The sequence below is a fragment of the Chlamydotis macqueenii genome, chromosome 1 (assembly GCF_036417535.1).
Source record: "Chlamydotis macqueenii isolate bChlMac1 chromosome 1, bChlMac1.mat, whole genome shotgun sequence".
Classification (NCBI taxonomy): domain Eukaryota; kingdom Metazoa; phylum Chordata; class Aves; order Otidiformes; family Otididae; genus Chlamydotis; species Chlamydotis macqueenii.
In genome coordinates, this window is record NC_141556.1 from 68,837,083 (window position 1) to 68,851,416 (window position 14,334).

General features: G+C 39.9%; 1 protein-coding gene across 1 annotated transcript in view; it reads left to right on the forward strand.

Annotated features, from left to right (window-relative positions):
• The window catches only part of CACNA1C (calcium voltage-gated channel subunit alpha1 C), a 446,904-nt gene that overhangs the window by 226,497 nt on the left and 206,073 nt on the right, over positions 1-14,334 (forward strand). The window lies entirely within an intron of this gene.

A 14,334-nucleotide genomic window follows, 5' to 3' on the forward strand; every position in this document is an offset into this window, starting at 1 on the left:
TGCAATCACAATGGCATTTCTAAACTGATCAGCCCTGGGGAGAAGGCTGAATTCTGTTTTCCCCAAGAGAGCTATTGAACTCCTTTTTCTAGTGATGACATATGGAGGCATTCCTTGAAATCCCAAATGACTATCAGATTTATTTCATAGATCTGCTTTAGCTGCATGGGTGTCAAAGACATTTTGAAAGCCTATTTACTTATGAATACAGAAAGATTATCTCCTGGTGTCTTCTGTCCAAAACCAATAGACAGCTGCCTCCCTGATGAGACAAATTTGACTGAATCTTGTGGCCACAGACATCTATTAGAGCCTCAGGAACACAAAAGCTGGGGCTATAAGCTGCCTTGGGAGGCCATTTAGTCATTCTACCCCACAGGAGCATTTAACCTCTAGTGATTTAAAGTCCGTAACTTCCCAGGCAGCGTGCTCCGGCACAGCCCTATCACCCTTATCGGCATTCCAACGAAAGGTTTCCTCATTGTCTGTCCTAAAGCTTCCTTGGGCCAGTGTAAAGCCATTACTTCCTGCTATATCCAAAGTGGATGCAGGCAAACGGGTTATTCACCGCCTCTCTGCAGTAGTCTGTAGCCTCATCTTGTCTTGCCTTCTCTATGCTGAACAGTCTTTCCTCTCAGGTTGTTCTCCAAAGGCTCAGGAGATCCTTGTTGCTCCCCTTCAGTCCCTCCCCAGTCTGCCCGTGTATTCCTTCATTCACAGAATTTCAGTAGAACTTTCACCCCTGCTGTGTAAAGCAGAAGGACTTTTTCTTGCATCTGTGGCTTGTACATTTGTTTATACATCCCAGCATGTTGTTTGCTTTCTTTTTTGTTTGTTTTGCGATAGCATGACATTGAGTCATATTCAGGCTGTGATTGACTGACTGGAGCCTTTTCTGAAGATCTAAAGCACTAAGGTTATGAGACAAACTTATTCCTGGCAATCTCATCCTTTCAGTCAGCTCTAAAAGACTTGTGGGATAATTTAGCCTTTACTAGTTTCACATCTGGTAAATTATACAAGAAATTTCACTGTCGTTTCCTTTTTTTTCCTGTATAACAGCCCAACTAAACATAACACAGTACAGTGAATCCAATGGCATCAGTTCTTGGTGACTGAACTTTTCATGAAGGGAATGACTGCAGAAAGGAAGCTAATTAAAATTAAATAATGTCTCTCAATTATTTTATTTCATGGCCTTTGCCATAGGCCAGTAGATTCATAGTCCTCCTTGCTTATTTCGTTTCATCTCCTTGTGAAAACAAGGAGAAACAAAGTAGAGTGAGACAGCATAGAAGAGTGAAACAGAGGACGCGCAAGTGACAGACATGGCTGGAAGATAAGTTCTGGAAAGTAGCTTGTGGAGTCACCCTGGAGTCCTTGTGATGCGCTATCTTGCTAATTACATCTTCGTGAATCCTCATAGATACTATAAGGAGGTAAATGGTTACGAAAGGAAAAAAAAAGACTTTGGAAAATTTCAGTTTAGACTGATTAACTAAAAAGGGAAGATTTCAGTAAAACATAAAAATGTTTCCAAAAATTTAATCACAAGGTCCTTTTCCATCTGTAAAATATTCTACGAAAAAAAAAATTTTGGCATGTTGTGTGTGTTATTGCAGTCTTTCAAGGGATCAGAAGAAACTGTGGACCGAGCAATGCTTACTAGCTGCAGAACTTCTCTTTTCATCTATGTGTTACTGATGATACCAAAGGTAGTCAAAACAGAATGAAAGAGTGGTATTGACATTATATTTCACTATTTCTACGTTTGTTCCTTTTTATAGAATCATAGAATAGTTTGGGTTGGCATGTGCCTTTTAAAGGTCATCTAGTCCAACCCCGCTGCAAGGAGCAGGGACATCTCCAACCAGATCAGGTTGCTCAGAGCCTCATCCAACCTGGCCTTGAATGTTTCCAGGGTTGGGGCATCCACCACTTCTCTGGGCAACCTGGTCCAGTGTTTCACCACACTCACTATAAAAAATGGCTTCCTTATGTCTAATCTGAATCTACCTTTTTAGTTTAAAACCACTATCCCTTGTTCTATTGCAACAGATGCTGGTAAAAAGTTTCTAGCCATCTTTCTTATAAGCCCCCTTTAAATATTGAAAGTATGCTACACGCTTTCTGCTGTTCTGTAAATAATAGCAGTTTATTCGGTTTTATTATAGTTTTTAATCAATTCCACCATTGAGCTCAAACATAGCACAACACTACCTTAGCATAGCTTGTATACAATTACAAGAAAACACTAAAATTCCCTAAGTCTGTGCAATTTGATTTAACATTACGATAGGAGAATATTTCTGGTATTACTGGGCCACAACTACTTACACTCAGTTTTCACTCTGTTCTTGCTCATGCAGACCTTCTAGAAGTTGGTGGATATTATGTCCAAATAAGGACGTCATTTAAAATCTGTTCTGTGAAAGATTTTTTTAGGTGTTTGAAAAAAAAAAACAAAAACCACAAAAACAAACTATATTTCCCTCTTCTTTTTAATTTTTTAAAATTAGTCTAAGCTCAGTATACAATGTATCTTAAAAGCTTTACCTTCCATGCCATGCCATTTGTTTAAGGTATTAATTTTTGCAATGTTAATTAAATATGTAGTTAGATTGGATGTTTCTGAATTTGATGTGACAGTCTTCAGTTAAAAACAGTAATGATTGCATGTTTGACTGCGAGTTAAGAACATGATAGGAGAAAAATTGTCTTAAAACAGCATCCAGGATTTTATCTGGCTCCTGGCACTTTTGCATTGGCAGCAATGAGCCCAATGTTACTATCTGTGACTTAAAATGTACAGAAAGTAGAGTAGGGGAATGGAGGGGTAAAAAGCCAGAAAGTGTCATGGGATGACACTGTGCAGAGTCTGCGAAGCTGTGAGGAGCGCGTACAGAGCACAAGAAAACATTTCTGTCCCACTGAAATTCAAGTGCAGGCACTGGCTGTCTTATTTCTGTGGTGTGAGCTGGGACTCGGCCAGCAGCAAGGCAAAAGTGGTGGGTTTAGTGTATCACAGATCAGTCAGAACAACTAGTCAGGATGAAAAACTTGGAAGACATCCAGTACAGCAGCCTATAACATTAATAGCATTAAAAATAATTTTCAAGCAGATCAATATGAATCCTATTTGCTCAGAGCCTGAGGGCGATTGAAGAGAGAGGATGCCTTGGGAACAGAGTAAGTGAAAATACAAAGTGTGTAACATCTTATTTTCATCAAGTGAACACAAAATCTTTGAAATCCGAGTCCATTTGGCAAAATGCTTGCCAACCCTGAGTGGTAGTCTGTCTGACGTAGAGGAAATCTGGCTGAGTTCTTAGAGATCATTTCACCGGGAGTGACCTCCCAAGCGATGGGCGTCATAAGGATTTGACTGTAACTGATGAAAGGGAATTCTGGTTGTGGGTGGGATTTAGATTTTTTTTTTTTTTCCAGACAGGCCAGCTGAAACCTAATTTTCCCTTTAGCAAAGATGCCACAGCCTGCAGTGCTTGCAGGAGATAAAGCCACCCCTGAAGCCAGGGAATGTAGGAAGAGAATGCCTTTCTGCAAACTAGCCAGAAGTTAATCAAGCTGAGTTTAATTAAAGAGCATTATAGGATATTAACAATCCTGAATGTTCACTGGTTAGAGTCTAATATTTTTCTTAGATTTTTTTTTAATTTTATTTTAAGTTTATCTACATGAGAATAAATATTGTCTTAAGGGTTTATCTTAGTAAGAGAAAACACAGGCACATTGGCTGCCTCTCCTCTCTTCTGGCATGAAAATTAGTATCTCACTATAGCTCTTTACAGACTCTTCACTTGCAAAAAGGGGCATGGGTGCAATATTCATTCCTTGTTAATGCCTGAACTTCACTAGAAATCCTTCTTCTTTGTTTTTAATGAATTAAATGCATTAGCATGCATTAACCCATTTCAGAGCTGTTTTCTCTTCTTTCCATTTTCACTCCTGCTGGTTTGCCAGTCAGGCTGGTGGAAATCTGGGCGTTGTCTGGGAAATTCCAATATTTGAAACTTGGTTTTATTGAATATTAGAATGAAAAGTTGAAGTATTCTATATGTGATACTCCCCCTCTCTACTATCCCTAAAGGAAAGTTCTCGGACCATTTCAGTGCAGAAATAACAGAGCATTATGTTTAAACATTTTTATTGAACAAAAATGTTTTAACATTCCCAGATCCATCTGTTTGGCTTGCTTGAAGCAAATCCAAATATTTTGTTATGATGTGACCTTGCGTTTTTCTGCACCCACTCAAGCGCTGCTGTGGGCTTTGTGAGGGTGATCTCCTGTCCTGCAGGCTGAGGTTACACCAACTGGACACCTGGCCCCAGCCTAACTGGATGGAAGGTGGTGGTGTTTGGCAAGATTGTTAGTTTACCCCTTTATCCCTGCCGTATGCACACATATGAGGACAAAACATATGGTTGTCGTACAAGAAATGAAAATACATGCCCCAGTCTGACTGGTGGGGGGGACAGGAATCCAAATTCCATTGTCCAGCTTCTTGTCCCTGGATCTGTTTCAACACCAGCAGCCACTACAGTGGGGGTCAGCAGCGTGGCTGGTGGGCGTTAACGAAGGAATCAGAGAACTGGGAAAGAGTATCAGTTGTTTGGGTTTTTTTATGAACCTAAATTAGTAAAACCTGCTAGAAAACTAAAGCATTTCTTTCACTTCTTCCCCAGAAGAAATCTCACTACTCTGCAGAGCTGCAGCCTTGTGAGTTTTATCTGTTTAAAATGAAGTTCATTTCTATTCTCTGGGTACCGCACAGGTCACAGTCATGTTTTTAATTACCAATTAGGCTTCCATTAAGGAACTAAAATGAGTTTTATGTACTGGTTGTCAGAGGTCCTTATAGCTGCCTCATTTCGTGTGCCCTGTCCATTTCAAGCAGTGAGCAAACGAACAGAAACTTACTCAGGGGTCGTATACAAAAACTGAAAGCCTTTGCCCCACAAAAGGAAAGATAGAGGCTGAGATGGAGAAGCTACAAGGACTTTTCATTTTTCACTCCCTTCAGTTGTGTTTTTCCTATCTGCCATGAGCAGCGTGAACAGAATGTTAAATATGCCCTTAAGTTACTCATGGAAAGAAAAGGTCACACACACGTACACACTCCATCTCTCTCATTCTCTCTCTCGTTCTCTTGCATGTGCGTACATCGTGTGTTTGTATGGGTGTGTACAGAGAGACCCCAGGCCTAAAACGTTGAAGTGTAGGCACCAATTTATTTGCTTAGAAATTTCAAGAGGAGGAGGTTATAAATAGTCATCAATTCAATTTATTTATAAAGCATTCCCTGTCAGGCATCGCTGCACTGCACAAACAATTATAAAAGAATTGTAGTAGATTAAAAACATAAATTAAAGCATCGTAAAGTGCACAAGAGTGATCGGATTAAAATGCGTTTGACAGAAATGTTTTAAAAGTGGGATTTGATGAGCTCTTCTGGGTGGTCAGACAGAGAAAAGTCTGTGCTCAGCGGCCTCTTAAAACAAAGACTCAGGGCCAGATTTCTGCGGGGGGTCTCTTGTGGCTCTCTAGTTCTTAGCTCAGTAGTTGAGAGTAATTCATAGAGGGTCTGAATTGTGCTGGATGTGGCTATGGTTTCTTGAGGAGCCCATATTTGCTGACATCTGATCCCATTCTAGCTGCCCAAATACTTCTTTCTTTGACTGTTCTCATCTTTCTTCTGCTAGCCCTGTCCTTTTCTAAAAATATCCCCTATGTCAAGAGCTTGCATGAGAGAGACAATGACAGTCATTCTGTCAGCTCAGTACCCCTCAAATTGGGGTTCTCCATGCAAGGCAATTTAGGGAAGGTTTCCAATTTTTTCAGAGTTACCTGAGAAGTTACAAAGAAGATAATTTTTTTTTTGTCACAGGTTGCCCAGAGAGATGGTTGGTGCCCCATCCGTGGAAACATTCAAGACCGGGTTGGACATGGCTCTGAGCAACCTGATCTGGTTGGAGATGTCCTTGCTCCTTGCAGGGGTGTTGGACTAGATGGCCTTTAAAGGTCCCTTCCAACCCAAACCATTCTGTGATTCTGTTCTATGATTCTAAAAGGGGAATTCAGCCTGTAGACAATTACTGACTTACCTAGTAAGAGGACAATACTTTCCATGTTAAAGTTAGTAGTGAAATTCTCCCTAATTTAGACTACATTTTATTCTAACCTGGCATGTACTAGAATTACTCAAAACCTTCTAGGATCAGATCATTTTTAAAAAGAAAAAAAAAGTATTTCTGAGAGAAGATATACTTCATTAAATTAAGGGTATGGAATGCAACTCATCCACACCCCTTATCCATGAGGGGATTGTAAAAACTGTTGGCACACAGAAAGTCTTTTTATGAGCATATTTCCAAGGAACTCACTATCCACATGTTGAGCTGTGTTGGAAATTCAGTTCTTTATTTTGGGGCCAATTTTTGGTGATCTCTTAGAAAAGATGACTGAATATGAACATGCATGTTCCTCAGCATGCCTGTCCGTGTGACAGCCATCTAAGTTTACAAGGTAGACAAACTACAGTTGTAATAATGTTGATTCCAAACATTTAAAAAATCATGAGCTCCTGAAATCATGTGATTGAGTTGAAATTAATAAATTTTATGGGGACAGGGTTACTTCTTTTCAGCAGTCAGATGCTCGGCATTCACCTTTGTTAAGCTTTTTTTCCGACCACTAATAAGTTTAGAGACTTTTTGAAAAATAATGTACTGAAAGCACTGGTTATGTAATGATGATCAGATTAAAACGATAGAACAACAACTCCAGACCTGTGACTTTAGGAACCAGCCCGTAGATGGTGCAAAACAATAACAACATTAGAACAGTTATTGCTGAGGTCATATAGCTTTTTTCTAAAAGCATGTGTGCTCATGTTTCCTGCTTAGATGATGCACTGTATAGAAGACCTTTTAGAAACTGTCCTATTTAATTAGATAGGTTTTGTTTTGGTTTTTGGTTTTGTTTTTTTTTTTTTTTTTAGAATTCCTTCTAAAATAGGATATATATTTCCTCTTCTGCCTGGAACAAAATCCTCGCTATTTAACACTAACATGGTTTTGAGCATGGAAAAGTTAGGTTATGCTAGAGGAGACTGTTTTTAATATTATTGATAATAAAATATTAATAAAATGGAGCACTGAAATATTTTATGGCTGATAGACATGTATATCTCATTGCATATATCATCAAGTTCATACACCTGATAATAGTGAGTAGCCGATTTCTAACTTGAGTCACTTTGGGAGCTGGATGAGACATGATATGCCTTGTGATGATCTATTAGATGTCATATTGGGGCTGCTCTGATTTAAATGGATGCTTCTGGTACCTTGTCCTTAATCAGTGGTTGGTAGATGGACAATTGACTGTGGTGTTTCAAATGGCTGTGTTAACCTTGGGAGAAGACACTGGACTGCCTTTGAAACTGCATAAAGGAAAGTAGTAAAAGCTTTCTTCTAGAGTTGAATTTAATTCCTAGGCACGGTAACAACACAACACCTAGCCAGCTTTTAATTTCTATCCAGAGATCCTAAATGAGGCTCTTATAGTCATAAACCTTATGCTACCTCCCGTAATGTTGCTTCCTCCGAGAAGGGTAATCTCTTACTGGTCTGATCGGAATACAAAGTGACAGTTCATTTCAATTTAATCAGAGTAGTGGACCAAAACAAAAGAAACTAGGATACGACGTTCTTTGCTTCTTCAGAGGTGTTCAAATTGGAATGTTTGTGCATGGCTTGTTTAGATGACTTCAATTCTTGGTCATGCCAAAGAGCACTGAGCCTATAAAGAACATACTCTCTGGATTTATTTCATATATAGGCAGGATCCTATGATTCTATTTCAGTCCAAAAAAGAAGAAATCTCGAGCAACAACACCCAAGAGATTTCTGCTACTGCTAGCCAATGACTGTAATAAAAAATCTTGCATAGGTTAGATATTATCTAACTGACACCAGAGTCCAAATTTTAAGTCCAAATGGATGCATAACCCTTTCTATGAATCCAGAAAGGCACATGCTTGACCATCTCTATTGTGGGGGATGAGGTGTCCCACTGGGAAGCATTGATGTGAGTTTGTTAGATTATCCTGAGGACTAGAGGTGCATTTAGAATGATAAAATATGCATATAGAGTTTTAGAAAAAATATAGGTTGAAAGGGACTACTGTGGATTGTCTAGTCCAAATTTCAACTCAAAGCAGGGCTGTCTTCAAAATTAAATCAAGTTCTTCAGAATCTCTCTAGTATAAAGGTTTCAAAATAATACTCCTCTCATATTGTGGTCCAAATTATATTGGCAGTCAACCCTTTCTGAAAAGGATTCCCAATAATTACATTATTCTGTGTAGCTGGAGCCTGTTTCTCCATCTAATGCTAGTAAAATTGTAGGTGAAATGATGGTAAATCAGAACAGTAATGGCATTCATCAGCTGTATTTTGGTTTGAGTGAATAAGGAACATATGGCTCACTGAAAGGGAAAGTGTGTTTGTACAAGGTACGTGGCACAGGGGATTGACCCCCTTGTACCTTGGCTTTGTATTACAATTGGACTCTGACACAAAATGTAATTCCACTGAACCCATAAATAAATTCAACTTGATCCTTGCCAAAGTGCTGTAAGAAAAATAAGGAGCTTAGGCTAGATCCTGCAAGAGAGCTATGCATGAAGCTGTTCATTGATTTGTCAAGGAACTCTTAAATATAGGGCATGTGTATCAGGTCTCTAATCATTCAAAACTATTTAGGTCCTCTTTTCTATTCATTCCAGTGCAAGTTCTTTAAATGGATCATGGGCATGTTATGAATTATTATGAAGTACCAAAGGCTGGCTTGCACTACGTTCATGTTTTAAAGTTACTCACTTCAGATTAGTGAGAATTCTGCCTTTGTCTTTGGTTTATTCTTCTGGTTTTGGGCACCTTTAAAGAAGCCGCACGCGAGATTATCTCCCATTTATAGGTGTTAATTAGAAGGTGTGAATTTAGCTCTGCTTGTTGTAAAGCCTGACATTATATAGACACTGCCTTTGGTTTAGTAGAGAGAAGGCAATGCTGAGTGTATTTGGAAATCTAAGCTTTCAGAAGCTATTCTGACTTCTGTTTAGTTGAATTTTAGTCACCAGCTTCCTTCTTTGGGCTTATTTTATCCTTATCAGGTAAAATCGGATAGTGTTCTTCTGCTCAATTTTTGGGAACATTCTTTTTGGGGAACAGGTAGAAGAAGAGACACTGTGTTTTAAGACCGGCAGTAACAGCAAATTAAGTTATGTTCAGCAGTATGCTATCTTATCATCCCTTTCTCTTGAGCAAATAAATTTATGTGGCCACTTTTTTTTTCTGTAATGGCAGTAATTTTAAGGAAAAGAAAGAAAAAATTCTAAATATGTTCATTCCTTTAAGTTTTATTCTTTTGTGTGCTTGTATACTATTTTCACACGTACTTAGCTGGAAATGTCTCCTGAGTAACTGAGTGCATTCAGAAGTAATTCAATGTCAACAAAACCTATCTTAACATCTGCTTTATTGAGTTGATCCTTTAAGTTGCACGTATGTAGCCCTTCCTTACTGAAGGTCAAAGTTATTAATGCTACAGTAGCCTTCAGGTCAGCATATTCACACAGTGAGGATATCCATATCTCAGATGTGATGATAACTTGTAATCCAAAAACATGGAACCTTTTTTTATAAAGTCTCTAACCCGTCTTTCCCAGCACTGCAGTTTAGTCTCCTTTCTGCCCGTCAGAAAAGATTGTTTTCCCTACTAGGAAAAAGTCAGAGTTCTTCCACTCTGATTTGTATCTTTCATAGCCTATTTATGCAATTAATGCCAAAACATCCTATATGACAGAGGCCCTTAAAATATTGCTGTTTTCCTTGGACCAGTGAGTATTTGCATTACTGAAGAAATGTATTCTCTTATGTTTAAGGAAGCACTGGGGAATAATAATGCAGACTGACGTAACTTGGTCTAAGGTCAAACGGGCAGCTTCATAAAGGTTCTAGCTGTGCGGGGCTTGCTGCACGTAACTTTAAATGTAGAAGATCTAGTTTCTGAAACATGGTTTGTAACAAGCCGAGCAGAGTACAAGTGGAGAGAGAAAGCAAAGTTTGAGAAAACCTGTAGTGTCTGAATTTTAGATTGCAAACTTTTTGGATTGGGGTGTATGAGATGTGAGGACTCGATTGTGATTTGAGCCTTGAGTAACTCTTGCAAAAAAAAATGTTATAACCCAGTAGTGCTGCTGCATGGATGGGATTTGGAGAGCTAGGATCAAGATACAGTGAATAACAGGACCGCTTCTCAGAAATAGCACTGGTCACACTTCTCCTCATGGGGAAAAGCCTCATGGCACCCTACAGTAATTTGCTTGGATTTCCTGTTTTCAGACTCCTTTTATGAACCCAGGATGTCATTAGGTACAGTTTAAAAACTATAAACAAAAACAAACCTATGACGTCTACGGAAGGCACATGGGATTAGAGGGGTTTCATACTTAATGCAGTAATCCTCTTTTGGAAATATATTTTAGAGCCTTGACAGTTTGTTTCTTTGTTAAGAGTAAGATGATGTACAATTTGTTTCTTGGCAACGTTAGTGCTGGCTAATTCATCAGCTAGGGTAGCTGATACTTATGTCTTATATCTATAAAAAACAAAACAAACTCAAAAAAAAAAAAAAACAGTGGTAGAGCCAGCCCCAGAACATCTGTCTATGCTCCAGTGACTGGCTGTTTTCTAAAACTTTTGTCCTTCTTCTTCTTCTACTCATATATTGTTGTTTTTTTCCTCTGGTTTTCGAAACATTTTAATCTCTATTACCCAAGCAGAAAGTTCCTGCTTTGTAGTTCTGCAACCTGCAGTATGCTTCATGTGTCTCAGCCACATCAGCACGGTTGTCGTTTCTAAGACACAAATTTAAAAATACTATTCCTTCTTTCTTACAGCTCCAAAACATGTTCCCTGTCTTTTGATGCTGTAGTTTTGATTTGTGTTTCAAGGAGGAAAGTTGTTGCTGTCTCCCTTCCCTCTCATGAAAGTAGTGGGGCAGCTCCCTCCCTCCCTATCAGCAGGGAGCTCTCTCGAAGATAAATGCCCATATTTACCTAGTTAGGTTTCTTTTAAAATGGCACCAGGTGGGCTTCTCAGAGGAGTGGGGGTTATGGATACTTTAGCAGTGCTACGTCCCTTGGGAGCTTGAAACACTGGGGCCTACTCTGCCTAACCTGTGAGAGCAAAGCTTCAAATGAGGAGCCAGAAGTGTAGAAGACCATTTAGGAGGGGCAAATTAATCATTCTGCAGCTGCCAAGGGCAAAAGATCCTACTCTTATTTCTAACCTGAGGCAGGGGGTGGTTAAGTCACGTCTACGAGTTCATCAGGCAAGGTGGCATCAGAACTGGGAGTGCAACCCGGATTCCTGGGAGCCCGGTTATATTACGTCATTACTGAGTTATGCCTTGTTCATAAAGGCTCTTGAGTTTTATAGTATAAGGAGAAAAGGGAAATCAAATTAATCAGTAGGCTTTTCAAATTCTTCTCAAGTCTAAGCAGGAGTAGCTTCCTGAAATGGTCTTGGAGTAGCTGCACTGTTTAATCTCAGCAGTATTTTTCCTTCAGTTTTAGATCCTGAAATCATTAATTTAAGTGCAGAGGATCGTAAAATCTCACTCTTCCGCTCAGTGTTCTGTATCTTATGTTCATTTCAGAGGCTTTTATAGAATTTCATTTTTTATGGATCTTTACACCGTAAGCAAAGCATTGTAAAGAATTTATTCAAACAGCCTCTAGTTGTATATGTATATATACATGTATTTATGTCTAGGTATATATATGCGCGTGTGTGTAATATTTGGGCGTATTATTACCTGAATAACATGGTCCAGCAAACAGCATTATTACAATAACGAAACAGGAGTCTGTAGTCTCATAGGCTTCTTTAGAGGCAAAAAGGTATGAGGCTCCTAAACCCAACCAAATGGAACCTGTTAGTTGTTGAAATACTGGCTGCTCTGTGCAGCATTAAATATTTTTTTTTTTAAAAAAAAAAGTTGTTCCAGAATTTTCCCAAGTATTTGCTTTCTTGGGTGTTTGATTGCATTAGTACAGGTATTTCAATGAAATTCATGGGGTGGAAAGGCTCTTCTGGCTGGGCAGGCTTGCACAGCACTGCAGCTACAGAAAAAGCACAGAGCCGGACGCAGAGCTGGCAGCAGCATTTGTCCCGGGGCGCCCAACGGTCACAGGCAGTGTTTGCTGTTAAACCACTGGGCATGGGGGCAGCTTTAGGCCTTCCTCTTCAATTGTTCTGCCAGTCTGCTTCGAATTGGGCCTGGAGTTATTAGTCCCTGAAGCCCTTGGTATCGGTCTCAGCTGTGACTGCCAAAAGAGATTTTTGGGAAAGTCTGTTTTTTAGGCCGTGCAGCATTTGTTCATGAGCCCGTGTTTCTGTTTACAGAGTGGGATGCTGGATAAATTGAGTGCACAGGGCAACGTCAAGAGCAGTCTGAGTGAGAAAGTGGTCTTCGACCTACTGTGGCCCTTTTTGGGGGCGGGCAGAGAGCTTGCCCACAACTGTGGAAAGCCCTTGGCTCAAAAAGGGAGTGAGACCTATTAATGGACTGGGTTGCAGGAAGATAAATCTTTCTTTCCATCCTAAAAAGTGTTCGTTCATCGCTAGTGAGGCCACATCCCTTCCAGGCACAACACTCCCTACTCCCATCCTCAGTTCAGGTCACGTTCTTCCCCCACAGACCCCATCTCCATCTTTCTCCATCCTCTGCACAGTCTTTACCTCATCCTTTCAGAGGCAGGGCATCACCTCCCAGGCAGAGCTGCAAAGGGCTATCTGCCTGCTGCGTGGGTTGGCCTCTGGCCTCGCGCCGTGCCCATGGAGGCATGTGGCAGCATAAAGGTGCAGGGCAATAAGAAAGACTTCCCATCCCACAGTGATTTTGTTGTTGGTTTTTTGAGAAGTTTTGTGACAATTTGTTTTACTTTACAAATGCGTGCCTGCAGCTTGATTATTTCAGTCTGTTTAGCTATGATTAGTACATTAATTAGTACCTGTTCAGCTGTCAGTGGCGGTGGAGGGAGAAGGCTGCTAGGTCAGTCCCTTCTAGGAGTGTTGCAAGTCATTATGGAGCTCTTTTCTGTTGCCAAACCCATGGCTGGACTCCTGGTTGTTAGCACTTATGTACCAATTCCTGTGCTAAATAAAATAACCCATTTAGTATTTGTAAAGCTGGGGACATAGTAGTCACTAATATTGTGTGCTGTTGTTTCCTTCTCTGAGTTCAAGGGGAGGCAAATTAGCGTTCTGACCTGTCTCCATCCGGGACAACAATGGGTAAATTTTGTGCTGTGCGTACATTCAACAGCTTTACAACTGGATCAGATAACTACAGAATGATACTACTTCTTTTTTAGGTATTGCCGTACTGGGCACTAGGGAATAGTACTGCAGGCATTGTGAAAGCATTGTCCAACTGAAAATCACAATATTTTAAAGCACAAATGCTACTGTCAGATGGAATTTCTCAGTCATGTAAAATGATGTCAATATAAACATGTAGATGAACTGGAAATCGCCGTTTTTGATCAATGGATTGCTAGTGAGTTGTTGATTACCTGGAGCTGAATGGAAGAGGTTTAAATGGGCAGCTGAGTTAAATGTTGGAATGATTTTTTTGTAATCCCGCGCACTTTGTATCATACAGAAGTGTCATATATGCATTCAGCTGGGCAGAGGAACATGGCAATTGCAGCTTGGGGCTGAAAAGAAAAATGAAGTAGTGACTTGCCTGATTGTCTTGCTGGATACCCTGTAAGATATGACTAGGAATGCCCAGGATGATTTAATTTGTATTTACTTCAGATTTTTATTTCTTTAATGTGAACTTTTAATAACTTCGTAGTTTAACTTTGTGAGGACCTAGTCTTCCTTTGCTATCATCTGGTTTTCGCATACTTATTTCCCACTCAGCTTGCCATGCAGCACTTTTGTAGTGACTAGCTGATGCTGCTGTTTCCCTCCTACTTAGGTGGAGGTCCCTACCATTTCTGCAGCACTACTATTCTTATTCTACACTGGGACTAAAAGCCCAGAGATGAGAGACAGTGAGCCTGTGTACTGATCCAAAAGCTTGCTTACTTGTCCTGAGTCAGACTGTACCGTCACTGAAAGTGACTTTGGATACACTTAATTGCAGCTTGTGTTTCACAGGGACGTGTACATTTGTGATGGAATGACTAAAAGCCTCTAGCATTAGTCAGCCTGATCTGCAAATCATTTTTC